The sequence below is a fragment of the Bos javanicus genome, chromosome 5, assembly GCF_032452875.1.
Source record: "Bos javanicus breed banteng chromosome 5, ARS-OSU_banteng_1.0, whole genome shotgun sequence".
NCBI lineage: Eukaryota > Metazoa > Chordata > Mammalia > Artiodactyla > Bovidae > Bos > Bos javanicus.
This window is the reverse complement of record NC_083872.1, coordinates 62,276,576-62,291,612: the sequence shown is the minus strand read 5'-3', so window position 1 is coordinate 62,291,612 and position 15,037 is coordinate 62,276,576.

Sequence of the window (15,037 nt, the reverse complement as noted above, 5' to 3'; positions counted from 1 at the left end):
AAAGCAGTCAGGTGTTCAACACAAAATCATTACTTTCATTTATTTTCTTCAATGCATTGTTCTGTTGTGTCTAATTGTTTTAACTGTGGTTATTCTTCAGTTCAGTTCAGTCACTCAGTCATGTCCGACTCTTTGTGACCCCATGAACCACAGCATGCCGGGCCTCCCTGTCCATCACCAACTCCCTGAGTCCACCCAAACCCATGTCCATCGAGTCGGTGATGCCATCCAACCATCTCATCCTGTGTCATCCCCTTCTCTTTCTGCTCTCAATCTTTCCCAGGTTATTCTAATAAACTCAACTACTTAGATTTATAGGGGTAACCTGGTAACTAATCTAGCACTGGGCATAGTTTTGTGTCAGCTTCTATTGGTAAGAGATACAGTGCTTTGATTCATTTAGGCTAAGAACTGATATAAGATGTGTGAAAGGGAATTGTAAGATTAATTTGAACCCATGACTCTGAAATTTATACAATTAAAACCCAACCCCCTGATTATAGTCTGAAGTCTCTCATCAGTTTTGGAAACTTTTATGCCTTGAATGACTGTTTATACCCCATTCTTTCTCTTTTCTTCTAGTACTTCAATTACATGTATGTCAGATCTTTTCACTGTGTTTCATATGACATATTGATGTTTTTCTGTATTTTCCATTCTTCTTTCTCTGTACTTCTATCCAGACATTTTCAAGTTACCCTATCTTCCCGTTCCTTAATCTTGTCATAAGTTGTTTCCATTCTATAATCAAACTTATCTACTGGGTTTTCATATTTTTTATTCTAGAATTTCCTTTTATTTCTATTTGTCTAGTACCAGTGTTATGCTGAAATTCCCCATCTTTTCATTAAGTTTTTACAATATATTTTAAGCTAATAATTTCTTTATCTTGTCTTTTGTTCATTTACTCTTATATTCTGAAATGCCTGGCAATTTTTTGATTGAAAGTAGACATGGTGTGTGAAAAAATTATAGAGATAATTTGAGTCACTAAATACGTTATCTTCCTCCAGAGCTACACTGTCCAATAGCACATGTGGCCTTCTAAACTTAAATTCATTTGAATTAAAATTAGTAAAATTACATTTTTCTTTAGTCATACTAGTCTCATTTCAGGTGCTCAGTAACCACATGTAGCTAGTGGCTACCTCATTAGAAGCGTGCATGCTAAGTTGCTTCAGTCGTGTCTGACTCTTTGCAACCTGATGGACTATAATCCACCAGGCTCCTCTGTCCATGGGCTTCTCCAGGCAAGAACACTGCAGTGGGTTTCCATGCCCTCCTCCAGGGGATCTTCGTCACCCAGGGATCAAACCCCCATCTCCTGTGATTCCTTCATTGCATGCAGATTCTTTACTGTTGAGCCACTGGGGAAACCCATTAGAAGCATAGATATAGAACATTTGCATCATCATGGAAGGTTGTCTTGGACAACTTTGATCCAGAGGATTTATTATTGCTTCTGGAAAACTGTTACTCCAGGCTGTGATTGAAGTGAGTAGAGCTGAGCTTTACTCTTTGGGAAATGTGGTCTATCTCTGGTTGCTCTTGTTCTTAGGATGAAGCCCTCGAGGGTCTCCAAATGAAATCCTGAGTTATTTACCAACTCCCTCTCCTCTATTTTTTCCTCTGTAGTTCCATTTGACTGTCCATGGGTCAGGTCAGCTTCTTAATTCCTTGGCTGTCATGTTCTTCTTGTTTCCTAGCCTCTATTCAGTACAACTTATGAATAGGCAAACGCCCTAAATGGGAGGGGGTGGAGAATGAGAATCAAATATTGAACTTCCATCCATGCACTTCCCTTCTCTCTGTATCTTGGCTTTTCACATACTGTTGGTCTTAGTATATTGCAAATATCTTCAAATAGACTTTTATAATCCAGCTTTTCTAGTCATTTCAGCAGGAGGCTGGTTTGATACAAGCTCAATCATCATAGCCAGAAGCAGACTCTTTCTATTCTCTGTCTAACTCCCTGCTGTCAGGCTTTCGTCCTAACATTGAAATATTGAAATATTAAAACATTGAAATATTCCTGTCCAGGTCACTAGTGACCTCTTTTTTTTTTATCAAACTGAATGGTCAATGTTTAATTCTCATTTCCTATGGACTCACAGCAGCATTTGAACTACGAAGATATATATTAAACTTTCTATTTCACTTTTCCAATTAAAAATTTAATAGGCACCTCAAATTTAATGTGTCTGATTATAAACTCTTGATCTCCCCATTCTGATTCTCCCTCAGTAAATGACAACTTTATGCAGAACTCTAATTGCACCAGCAAAATACTTCTCAGTCACCTCTAACTCCTCTCCAGGGAATTTGTTTCACTTAGAAGACCATCTGACGTCTGTACCATGGCCTATGGCCAGAATGATCTGTGCTCTGTCTACTTCCTGGCTTCATCTCCTGGCACCACCTCCTTCCTCACTTTACTCCAGTTTCTGCTGGTCTCCTTGCCGCTCCTTAAACACTCGGGGAAGTTTCTCTCTTTGGGACCTTACACCTGATGTTCCCTCAGTTTGGACATTTGTCTCCTGGGTATATACAAGGTCTTGGCTGAAACATCATTCCTCACAAAGGCTTTACCTGATTGCTCCCTACACTAGTACATCTTCCAACACTCTCTATCTCTTTACCTTGTATGGCTTTTCTTCTTTGCTCTGATCACTATGCAAAAAAATCATATATTTATTTTTTTTGTGTTTTGTCTTCTTTGCTAGAATGGAAAGTCTATCCCAACAGGAATGTTATCTGTTTTGTTACTGCCTTATTCTCAGTGCCTGCCACACAACTGTAGAAATATCGCATCCCTGTTTCACAGGTTAGGAATGGGAGAAACCCATAGGTTAGCAATCTGACCCAGGACATACAACTAGTGAATGGAAGAGCCAGGACAGAACCTGGAAGCCTGACACCAGAGTCTATGCTCTTGCCGACTACACTGTACTCTCTCTAATGGAGTTGGTTTTTGTTAACAACCTAGGCCCTGTGGATCCCCAAAACTTTTACTTTCAGGATTTATACCTAAACCTAAAACACACACACACACACACACACACACACAAGTGTCATCTGGAGTGTTCCAAATCCTCCCAGAATCTTGATTGTTTTCTAAAAAGATGAGGATTGAAGAGAAAGAATTCTTATCCTCAGTGGGATATTGGGCTTATTTCTAACCACCGCTATTTCTAGTATCAGACCAAAGTAAGAAAAAGATCCAAGAGGAAAGGAGGAGGAAGGAAAGGAAGAGGAAGGAAAGAAAGAGGGAGGGAGGGAGAAGAAAGGGAGACAGAGACCATGCAGGCTCAAGCAGGTTCATGTTTTACTTCTTTTCACATCACACCAAACTCATACCACAGCTTAACCCCACAATTGATGAATGTTCTTTTTATTGATTCTGATTCAATTCAAGGAGAGGGAGGAGGAGGAAAGGAAGTAATAAAATCTTCCTAGAAGACAACACATTCATGCCCTTGTAATAGATGCCACTGGTAGACTAGAGAAAAGAAAGTCAAAAGAGGATGAGTCCCTGGCTGGAGAACAGAAGAGCCATATGATGAGAGAATTTTGTTAGAAAGGATCCGAGAACAAGCAGAGGACGGATGGCTCCAGGTAGGCTAATCAAACCTGTCTGCCAGTGTTTAAGCTGTGAATGGGGATGGCAAAAGCCCAGCCACCAATGAATAAAGGAGTTTAATAGAGGTTAACTATCTATTATGGTTATGTGTTTAAGATTGATAAGCTCTTACAGAAATGATGCAAATTTTAGTTCGAGAGCAACAAAGACATCTGATTTGTATTTACATGTGCTTTTATTTCCAAATGTTTGCTCTGAAAAGGTTCAAGGAATTTTGAGGCCCACTTGTTTTATAAATGGACAATTATCTAAATGTTAGGTAATTTATTTACATACGAAGCTAAATTCTGCTTCACTATGACTTTTCTGACTAATCCCATTTTTGCTTTGGTGAGCTGCACTGGCAAACTGTTAATTTCCCCAAATATCAGTTCTTTAGGTATTTAAAGACAGTTTTCATATTCCCCTGTGGATCTCCTTTGTTATGTTCTCTATACTCTTCTTTGGTTTAACGTCTTTGGTTTAACCATCACTCTAGATAAAACCCAAGTCCATATACCAATCATTACCTGCTATATATTTGGATCAGGTCCTCATCTTGTTTAGATCTCAACTTCCACATGTATAAACCTGAATAGAATCACTCTGTACCCCCTAGACAAACTCCTCCCTCGACCTTCCCATCTGCCTCGGAGTCATCTTTGCCTCTATTGTTTCTCTACCCATGTTCCCAAATGAAATCAATCACCATGTCTTTGCGAATGTTTTCCCATTTGTTCCTTTCCTCTCATTTCCTGCCTTGGCTGGAATCCATGCCATAATTATCTCTCCCTTGGACTTCTAATTGGTCTTCTCACCTCCAACTGCCCTTTCTTCCAATTCATCTAACATAGTCCAGTTAAGTTAGCATTTTTACTCAAAATCTCCAGTGCTTTCTCATGGCCATTAAATAAAATTCAAATCCCTTAACTCAGTATTTAAGTAATCCACACGGTGGTCTGACTCTATGGGATTTGTCTTAATCAGATCTCTATATCAACAACAAGAGCAAACACAATAATAATAATGGTTAAAATCTATTCACTATTTCGGAATCCCTTAAATGTCTTGTATAGCTCATGTCTTCTAAAACTATGGTGTCCAATATGGTAGCTCAACGGGTAAAGAATCTGCCTGCAATGCAGAATACCCTGGTTCAATTCTGGAGTAGGGATGATCCCTGGAAAAGGGATAGGCTACCTACTTCAGTATTCTTGGGCTTCCCTGGTGGCTCTGACAGAAAAGAATCCACCTGCACTGCAGGAGTCCTGGATTCGATTCCTGGGTTGGGAAGATCCCCTGGAGGAGGGCAGGGCAACCCACATAATATTCTTGCCTGGAGATCCCCATGGACAAAGGAGCTTGGTGGACTACAGTCCATGGGGTTGCAAAGAGTTAGACACAACTGAGTGACTAAGCACACACATGATAGCCACCATCCATATGTGGCTTTTAAGTACTTGAAATTAGGCTAGTCTGAATTAAGATTGTGTTAAGTGTAAAATGTACACTGGATTTTGAACAACTCACATGCAAAAGAATGTATTTAGATATGAGTTTATATCATTAACTTTGTATTGACACTATTTTTATATAATAGGTTAAATGAAATACATTTTAAAATTTACTTTCATCTGTACCTTTACATTTTTATAGTATAGATGTTGAGAAATTTAAAATTTAATGTCTGGCTTGAGTTTGTGGCTCACAATATGTTTCTATTGAATAGTTTTGATTTAGCATGACAAATATGTATGCCCAGAGACTGAAAAAAAAAAAAAAAAGGAAAAAAACCAATATAGAAATAAAAGAATGATGAGATTTGGGGAAGGGTTTATGTATTTTTTAAATGGTCTTTTACCATTTTAATTTTTATAATAAAATGCATGATTAATTAAGTTTAGAAATTATCATATTCCTCCATTTCTATATGAAGACTTCCTCAGGAATCTCATCCTTAAATAATTTCTCCCCCTTTGGATTTTTTACATATATGATCTGAAACCTGCTATACATAGGACCATCCAGGTTGCACTTAAAAATAATACCAGCTGCTCATGCCAAGTGAATCAAAATATCTGGGCATAGGCTCTGTTATCAGTATTTCATAAAAGCCACATTAAGAACCACAGACCTGTAACAACAGCTCATACTTGTGGCACTTATTAGATGTTCTCTCTTTAGTACAATAAGTACAATACATGGTCTACCCGTTTGTTTGTTTATCTCCTTCACTAAACTTAAGGTATGCATCTTTGCATCCTCTATGCTTTAGGTTTTATGCACCATAAATCTTTAATAAGTGTTATTAAATAACTGCTGGAAAGTTAAAAAGGATTTCCATAAATGAAATCATTGCAGATAAATTGAATGAATTCTATGTGTCAATTACTGAATTAGACACTTAATACCTCATTTATTCCTCACTGTGATCCTGTGATGTGGATGCTATTATTAGCCCCATTTTACTAATGAGAAAATGGGTGCTCAGGAAATAAAAGAAAGCAGCTGGGACATCCCACTGATGAGTGACAGAGTCAGGATTTGAACATTGATAGAATGATTACAAAGCACCAACCATTCATCACTATAATCCTGAAAAAACAGCAGATATTATTGTTCTCTGTCCTGGGTATTCCCATCATGCAGCCTGGTCAGAAGGGTAGGAGTGATAGAACAACACAGGAGAGTTTCGGATCGACACGTTGTTGTTTAGTTACTAAGCCGTGTTCGACTCTTTGCGACCCCATAGAATATAGCCCTCTAGGCTCCTTGGTCCATGGAATTCTCCAGGCAAGAACACTGGAGTGGTTGCCATTCCCTTCTCCAGGGGATCTTACTGACCCAGGGATTGAACCTGAGTCCCCTGCATTGCAGGCAGATACTTTACCGCTGAGCTTACAGGCATTGTGTAAGGTCCTGTGCATAATAAGTGCCTGATGCCTAGTAGACACCATGGGTGTTGAGACTTTCATTGAGTTCACGAATGTCTGAGTCATAAGACATAGTTCTCTGCTGAAATGTATTCTGCTGAGGAAAACAGGTAAGGAAATGGACAACTACAGTACAATCCGATTTGTGCTAAGAAATCCAGGAGGGAGGGTGACCTGAGAACACAAGAAGCCACCTAATTGAAGACTCTGTTGAAGGGAAAAGGCCATAACCTCAAATCTCTTGCCCAGAAAGTGATGGGTTAAGGAATGCTTTGGATCCTCTTTGCTTAAATCTTCCAGGATCCAGGAGTGTATCTCTACCTATTTGTAATTAGCACTGTCAATAGGACACCTGTGTAACATCATGGACTGTGATGCCTTCCACACAGGAGCTCGAGGAAGCCAGACTATTGCTCAGCTTCACCCCTCCTTCCCTGCTTGCATTTAGTGGTTGCAAATTCCTACCTAATGTCCCTCCTAAATAGCTTTCTGGTTTGTCTGCTGAGATGTCCAGCCTCACTGCTATCACAGTAGTTTGATTTGTATAGTACTGGATGACTGCGTTGGCCTCCAAATGGGTCGCCTTTCTCCATCTTATCTTTTCCTTTCATCCCTGCAATCAGAGATCTTCCTGAGGAGCAAAGCTAAGTGCAGTGTTCCTGTCTCAAAATCTTGAGTGGTTCTCCATCACATACAGAGATAAAATCCAGCTCCTTATTGACCTTCAGGTTTCTGCTTGAATCGCCTCTTTTTAAGCTGCCCCTCTTCAAGCCTGTGTTTGGGGACATACTGAGTTGGATTTGCTTACATATCTTGAATCTTGTCGTGGCAGGTGATGTTTCCAAGCTTAACAGAGGCTTCTCCTTCATTCCAAGTTCTGCATTTCCCCCCTCCACCTTCCCCTCTTCCCTGAATTTCCTCCTACTTCTTCAAATCTCAGCTAGATGTCAGTTCCTTGACAAGCCTTCCCTGCTTGCCAAGTTGGGTAAGGAATAGTTAAATTGTCCAGAATAGCAGTTATTCTACTACATCATGATTATTTTCCCAATTAAGTCTGAGGATCCTGTGCTAAAGAGAACTTGGTGTCTTTTCAGTGTCTATTTCTAATGTCTAGTCCAGCTCCTGTCACTTAATAGAAACTCAGTATATATGTATTTATATATTGGGGTTGCCTAGAAAGGCAGTCAGCCCCAAACACATACCCTCTCTCCTCGAGGGAGCATAAGAAACTGATTAGAGAGTCTACCTAAGAAAACTTTACCTGAGTTAGCAGTTGGATGAAAGTTGTAAACGGAGGTCTGTTGGTGTCCCAGTGGATGAGTGACGACTATGTAATATTTATATAATCAGTATCAACTGAACAGATTAGAGAAAATAAGCTTGGAATCAAAAAGCCCTTCTCTGGCCAGTCTAGTCAATGTAAAACTGTCCAAACCATCCCTAACTGGCCACCTGGAAATACCTAGTCTTTCAAAGGATGAATTGGCTGCCAAAACTGAATTTTCCATCATCAGTGAGAGTTTTTTTTTTTTTAATCCTCTGTTCCAATGACAAGAATATAAAAGTACACAACTCTCTGTACAAATGACAAGAAGATAAAAGTCTGAATGTGATATGAAGTTCATATCTTTTCCTGCATTACATTTTAATTAGAAAGAATGCTAAGTTAATTATGCAAATTTTTTGTGTAAGAACTGCTACTATTATCAGTAAAACTACAAACTGAAATAAAATTATAGAAAAGGAAATATCACACTTTTGTTTCTAAAGAATTTGCATTAAGCTCAGAAAGAGCAAATAATGAGGAATGAAAGAAGTCTTTGTTATTCCGTAGTTTCTATGATCTGCCAAAATGTCAAATAATCCATTTAATCAATCAGAAAATTTAAAAATGTGACAAGCCTCAAGGTAGTTTGAGATTACAGCTGTGCAAAGTACTTCAACTGTAGCATGAATCTATGTCACAATAGCAATTACTTAATGGCTTGTTTTTCTATAACTTTGTTGATGCAAAAATACAATTTAGGTTTCAAATTAATTGTGGCTTCTCTCCTATTTGAATCTTGTGTACTTGATTGGAGGCTGTTTACACATATTTGTTAAACTTGTGCTCTAATGAACCTCACTTTTATAGGGAAACCTCATCTATTAGAAAGAAACCCTCACTATGTTTTAGCCCCAAATTTAATTATAATTTTCAAATCTTTCTTAAAATGTGATACAACCAAGCTTTGGAAGGGATATGGGAGTTTTGAAAGGAAACATGAAATACTCTGATAACCCAGGAAGGAGAAGTCACTCATTCAATTATTCAACAAATGTTGAGTTCCTACTTATAAAATAGACCCTCTGGGTAAGTGCTTGAGGAAAACAGGAGCAAGACCAGAAAAAGTTCTTTCTTTCACAGAGCCTAAGTTATATTTCTAAAAGGTCTTGTAGGTCTTCATACAACCGTTCAACTTCAGCTTTTTCAGCATTACTGGTCAGGGCATAAACTTGGATTACCATGATAATGAATGGTTTGCCTTGGAAACAAACAGAGATCATTCTGTCATTTTTGAGACTGCATCCAAGGGCTGCATTTCGGACTCTTTTGTTCGGAGACTATGATGGCTACTCCATTTCTTCTAAGGGATTCTTGCCCACGGTAGTAGATATCATGGTCATCTGAGTTAAATTCTCTCATTCCAGTCCATCTTAGTTCACTGATTCCTAGAATGTCAACATTCACTCTTGCCATCTCCTGTTTGACCACTTCCAATTTGCCTTGATTCATGGACCTAACATTCCAGGTTCCTATGCAATATTGCTCTTTATAGCATCGGACCTTGCTTCTATCACCAGTCACATCCACAACTGGGTGTTGTTTTTGCTTTAGCTCCATCCCTTCATTCTTTCTGGAGTTATTTCTCCACTGATCTCCAGTAGCATATTGGGCACCTACTGACCTGGGGAGTTCATCTTTCAGTGTCCTATCTTTTTGCCTTTTCATACTGTTCATGGGGTTCTCAAGGCAAGAATACTGAAGTGGTTTGCCATTCCCTTCTCCAGTGGACCACATTCTGTCAGACCTCTCCACCATGACCTGTCTGTCTCGGGTGGCCCCACACAACATGTCTTAGTTTCATTAAGTTAGACAAGCTGTGGTCCATGTGATCAGATTGGCCTATTGTCTGTGATTGTGATTTCAGTCTGTCTGCCCTGTGATGCCCTCTTTCGGTGCCTACCGTCTTATTTGGTTTTCTCTTATCTTGTCATGGCTATGGTTTTTCCAGTAGTCATGTATGGATGTGAGAGTTGGACTATAAAGAAAGCTGAGCACAGAAAAATTGATGCTTTTGAACTGTGGTGTTGGAGAAGACTCTTGAGAGTCCCTGGGACTGCAAGGAGATCCAACAAGTCCATCCTAAAGGAGATTAGTCCTGGGTGTTCATTGGAAGGACTGATGTTGAAGCTGAAACTCCAATATTTTGGCCACCTGATGTGAAGAGCTGACTCATTTGAAAAGACCCTGATATTGGGAAAGATTGAAGGCAGGAGGAGAAGGGGACGACAGAGCATGAGATGGTTGGATGGCATCACTGACTCAATGGACATGAGTTTGGGTAAACTCCGGGAGTTGGTGATGGACAGGGAGGCCTGGAGTGCTGCAGTTCATGAGGTTGCAAAGAGGTGGACACAACTGAGCACCTGAACTGAACTAACTGAAGTTATATTTAGGAATAGAAATACTAATTAAGTACACAATGAATAGTTAATTACAAACTGAATCAAAATTCCTAAAGAAAGACCCTCACTGCTATGGAGATAGGTACAGATGAACCAGATCTAGCCTGTGAAGCTGAGAGGTGACACATGGCAGGAGGAAAGTGTAAAGGTTGAGTAGACATCCCTTCCAGAAAGAAGGTAGAGCGGTTAACTGGAGAGGCTTCCAGACAGAGGAGGACTTGAGTGTAAAGAGGTGGGAATGACAAATGTGTTTAAAGGACTGACGGTCATGAAGGAGAATGGATCGCATAGAGCAATGGGGACAAGGAGGTAGACAGGGACCAGATCCTGGAGTTTCTTGGAAGGCATAGTGATGACTTTGGTCTTTTTTCTAACGGCTTTGGAAAACACTAAAACAATTTTAAGAAGGAGATGAAGTTGATGTGTCACTTTTGAATTTGAAGAGCTATGTCTGGCTGTGCCATGAAACTGGAGACCCCAAGAGGGTTCAGAACAGATTAGAAATGATAAATTGCAGGCTTTTGTGGGTCCTTCTGCTGTTTGATCTTAAATCATGGCAGTGGAGTCAGAGAAAACTGGATTGGTTGAATATGTACATAAAAGATTTAACTTGAAATTAGAAATGGGTTGGGGGGAGGGATAAATTAGGAATTTTGGATTAGCAGATACACACACTGTAAGTCAAACTTATTCTTTTTCTAGTATGGATGTGAGAGTTGGACCATAAAGAAGGCTTAAGTGCTGAAGAATTGAAACTTTCAAACTGTGGTGCTGAAGAAGACTTGAGAGTCCCTTTGTCTGGCAGGAGATCAAACCAGTCAATCCTAAAGGAAATCACCCCTGAATATATTTTGGAGGACTGGTGCTGAAGCTGAACCTCTAATCCTTTGGCCCCTGATGTGAAGAGTCGGCTCATTGGAAAAGATCCTGATGCTGGGAAAGTTTGAGGGCAGGAGGAAAAAGGGGGTGCAGAGGATGAGACAGTTAGAAACATCACTGACTCTATGGACATGAGTTTGAGCAAACTCTGGAAATAGTAAAGAATAGAGGAGCCTGGCATGCTGCAGTCCATGGGGTTGCCAAGGTTTGGACATGACTTATAGACTCAACTACAACTATATAGCACAGGAATATTACAAGATATCCAATGTCTGTAATAAGCTGTAATGGAAAAGAATAGGAAAAAGACAATATACTGAAATATACAGACATGTGTATATGTATATTCAGTTTATATATATATATATATATATATATATATATATGTCACTGAATCACTTTCCTGTCTACCAAAAACTAACACAACATTGCAAATCAACTATATTTCAATTTAAAAAAAGAAAGTGGGGTAAGAACTATACCAAGAATTATGCCTGGATTTCTACTTACGCAATGGATATAATTCACAGAAAGAATTGGATAAGAAATGGATAAAGTTCACCTGTAGAGGAGGCCCAGGTTTAGGGAGGCCCAAGATATCTAATTTGTTTTAAACATGTTGCAAATGATATACCTTTGAAACATCCTAGTGAAGATGTCTAGACAGATAGGTTAGGAGATAACTAGAAGGTAGTTATTTATATGGATTTGGAGCTCAGAAAAGAGACAGACAACAAAGGTAGGAAGTCACAGACCTAAAGAGGCTTACCCAGGGAGAGAAGAGGAAAGGAGGAAAAGACCCAGGCCCAAATTTTGAGTAACTTCATATTCAGTATTAAAAAGCCCACAAAAGAAATGGACCCATAGCCAGAGAGATTAAAAGAAAAACAAGAAATTGTTGTGTCATAGATGTCAACAGAGGAGGATATATATAAATGTTTTAAAGGTTCAGATCAACAGGTTAGATCGCTATGAAGAAGTCAGTAAAACAAGAACTAAAATAGCCCCTTAGATTCAGCTACATGGAGGTTATTGGTGACTTTAACAAGAGCTGTTTATGGATATGAGCCATGGATTATAAGCAAATTGTAGTGAACTAGTGAACTGAAAGTAAGTAGGCGTTAGGAAAAAAGAGATGGTGATTATAATCATAATAATATTGGCTTATGCTTGTCAGAGGCCTGGTGCGCTGCAGTCTATGGGGTCGCAGAGTCAGACATGACTTGGCAACTGAACAACAACAAATATTCCCGGTGCTACTTTCAAATTCATTTTTTTTTCTTCTGGCTGTGCTTCCACAGCATGTGGGATCTTTAGTTCCCCAGCCACAGACTGAATCTGAGCCCCCTGCAATGGAAGCTTGGAGTCTTAACCTCTGGACCACCAAGGAAATCCTTCAGGCACTATTTTAGTTCATAACTTACAACAATCCTATAAGAAGCACCCTATGGTTTTAATTATTCCTCCATAGAGAGGTTAAGTAACTTGTCCAAGGTCACACACAATGACAATTCTCTGAAAACTTTTGTACATGAAAGAGATTTATTGGGGAAAGTAGCTGGAGAGATTGACTTTAAAAACAGCTTAGACAGAAGCCCTTGGTTTGTTCCTGCTTTGGCAGGAAAACATATTTTTATCCTGTCAAAGAAATGGAGATATGGTTCCCATTTTATACCCTCCTGGAGAATGGAGGTGCACGTCCCAAACATGGGTCAGTAGATACTGAGCCCTGCTTAGCTAGCCAAAGAGGAGCAGAATGGAAAATGCTTTGTATAAACAGTTATCATCCTTAGACTAAGAATTCCTTTTATACCTGTGTGACAGGAGAAGGAATGGGTGGACATTTAAAAAAAAATTTTTATTGGCGTACAGTTGCTTTACAATGTTGTATTAGTTTCTACCATACAGCAAAGTGAATCCGGTATACGTATGCACATATCCCCTCTTTTGGATTTCCTTTGCATTTAGGTCACCATAGAGCACTGAGAAGAGGTCCATGAGCTATACAGTAGGTTCTCATTAGGTATCTATTTTATACATAGTATCAATGGATGGTGTGGAAAGCAGAGAGTGGGAGAGCTTTTTAGGGTTTTCAGAAAGTTGTGGCTTCCACCTCTGATACCAGGATTAAATGTCAAGTCTCTAAGACTGCCGGGAGCCGGTGTGAGGACCTCCACCCATGGCAAAGGTCATGAGGAAGGAGGCTCGACATACGCAAAGGTGGGATCGAGCCACAGGAGTCCCCCTGGAAATCCTCAAGCATCTACCTCCATAAACAGAGCCTGCCTACTTTACTACTTTGTGCTCTCACCTACACCTCTGACTTTACTGGGGGCTGTCCCCCACCACCTCTTTCGGAGAAAGAGTTAACTTAGAGCTCCAGTTAATAATAATTCCTGGGCGTGACAGGAGTGTTCCAAACTTACAAACTCCTCTGAAGTTTCTCTAGCCTGCCTGACAGGCTTGTCTGGCCACATGTGATTGCTCACAGCCTCCCAACCATGAGAGGCATGAGATGCTTTAAACCTTCTAAAAACAGGTTCCTTAGAGAAGTTAGAAAACTATTAGTATAAGTATAGTGGGCTGATTAGAAATTGTATTGTTGAGCCAATCATTTGTTGAGCCAGTGTTTGCTGCCAAGTCTCCACATCCCCTGCCCTTACACACATTAATGAATATATAGAAGAAATAAGTATTAACCTTTGATATTAATCACGTTAGACCTTAGGCTATGTAAATTCCTTCCTTAATTAAAACCCACTACACCCTCACCCTATAGGAATGTAACTTTATTTGGGTGGCGTCTGTTTTAAGAATAATCACCCCTGGAGAAATAAGTGTTGACTTACCGCTGTCACAAGGAGAGGGTCATAAATTGTCAGCAGGCCCCCTGGCCAGAAGATGATGTAACACCCCTAAGACCTCTGTATACATCTGTATGAAGCACCTGACTTTAATAAAAGTCAGGACTGCTGACCCCACGTGACTTTTGTATAACATCTCAGTGTATAAAAACAGACCCTGGAAAAATAAAAAATGGGATCAGTTCCTCGAAATACTGGTCTCCTCATGTCGTTCTCTCTCTCAAACTCTGGCTGAGTTTCCATCTGGAGCGCGGAGCCCACCAAGCTTATTAATTTTGCCTGGGCTTCTAAGATCTGACCAGGGAGGCCTCAGTGTCTCCTCTCCTTTGGGAGAACGGGACGCCTGCGGCCTATGTAAGTGGTGCAAACTTCTTGTCTTGAAGTTGTATTGGTTTCCCGCGTAAACCAAGCTACTCAGCCTCTTTTCTCCACTGAATTTTCCTGCTGAGCTATCCTCATTCTATTGCTCTTTATATCTCTAATTAATATCTAATTAAAGCCAGTGTATTCGCCAATGCCATCTCTCCTTCGAATTTCCCTGGATCCACTGGGGCTGGACCCCGGCAAGTGGCGCCAGCTCAGTCGCGAGCTTCTGAATAAGACGAGTTTTCTTATTGCCAAAGGGAGCCTTCCATACATCCACTGAACCCCAGGCATCCCTTTTCATAACCCTTATTCTACCCTGACCACTGGTTCTGTCTATGTCTTCCACCACTGCCACTAATCCCCACTGTGGATTGCACCTGCCTTGCTCTTGGCATCACCTCATCCCCTGACACAGGGCTTGGCACACGAACCAGTGAATGAACTTAACATCACCAAGTTAAATTTCAAGTGAAATTAAATTTTTGCCATTTTGTGTCAATGTCCAACCTGATAACCCTCTAGATGCTACATCTCCAAGTCCTATATTTCACTGAATATTTCTGTTTACATATCACTTGAGCCTCAAAACCACCTGAAGTAAGGATGGAAATTATCCCAGATTGCAGATGAGGAACTTGGGTCAAGAG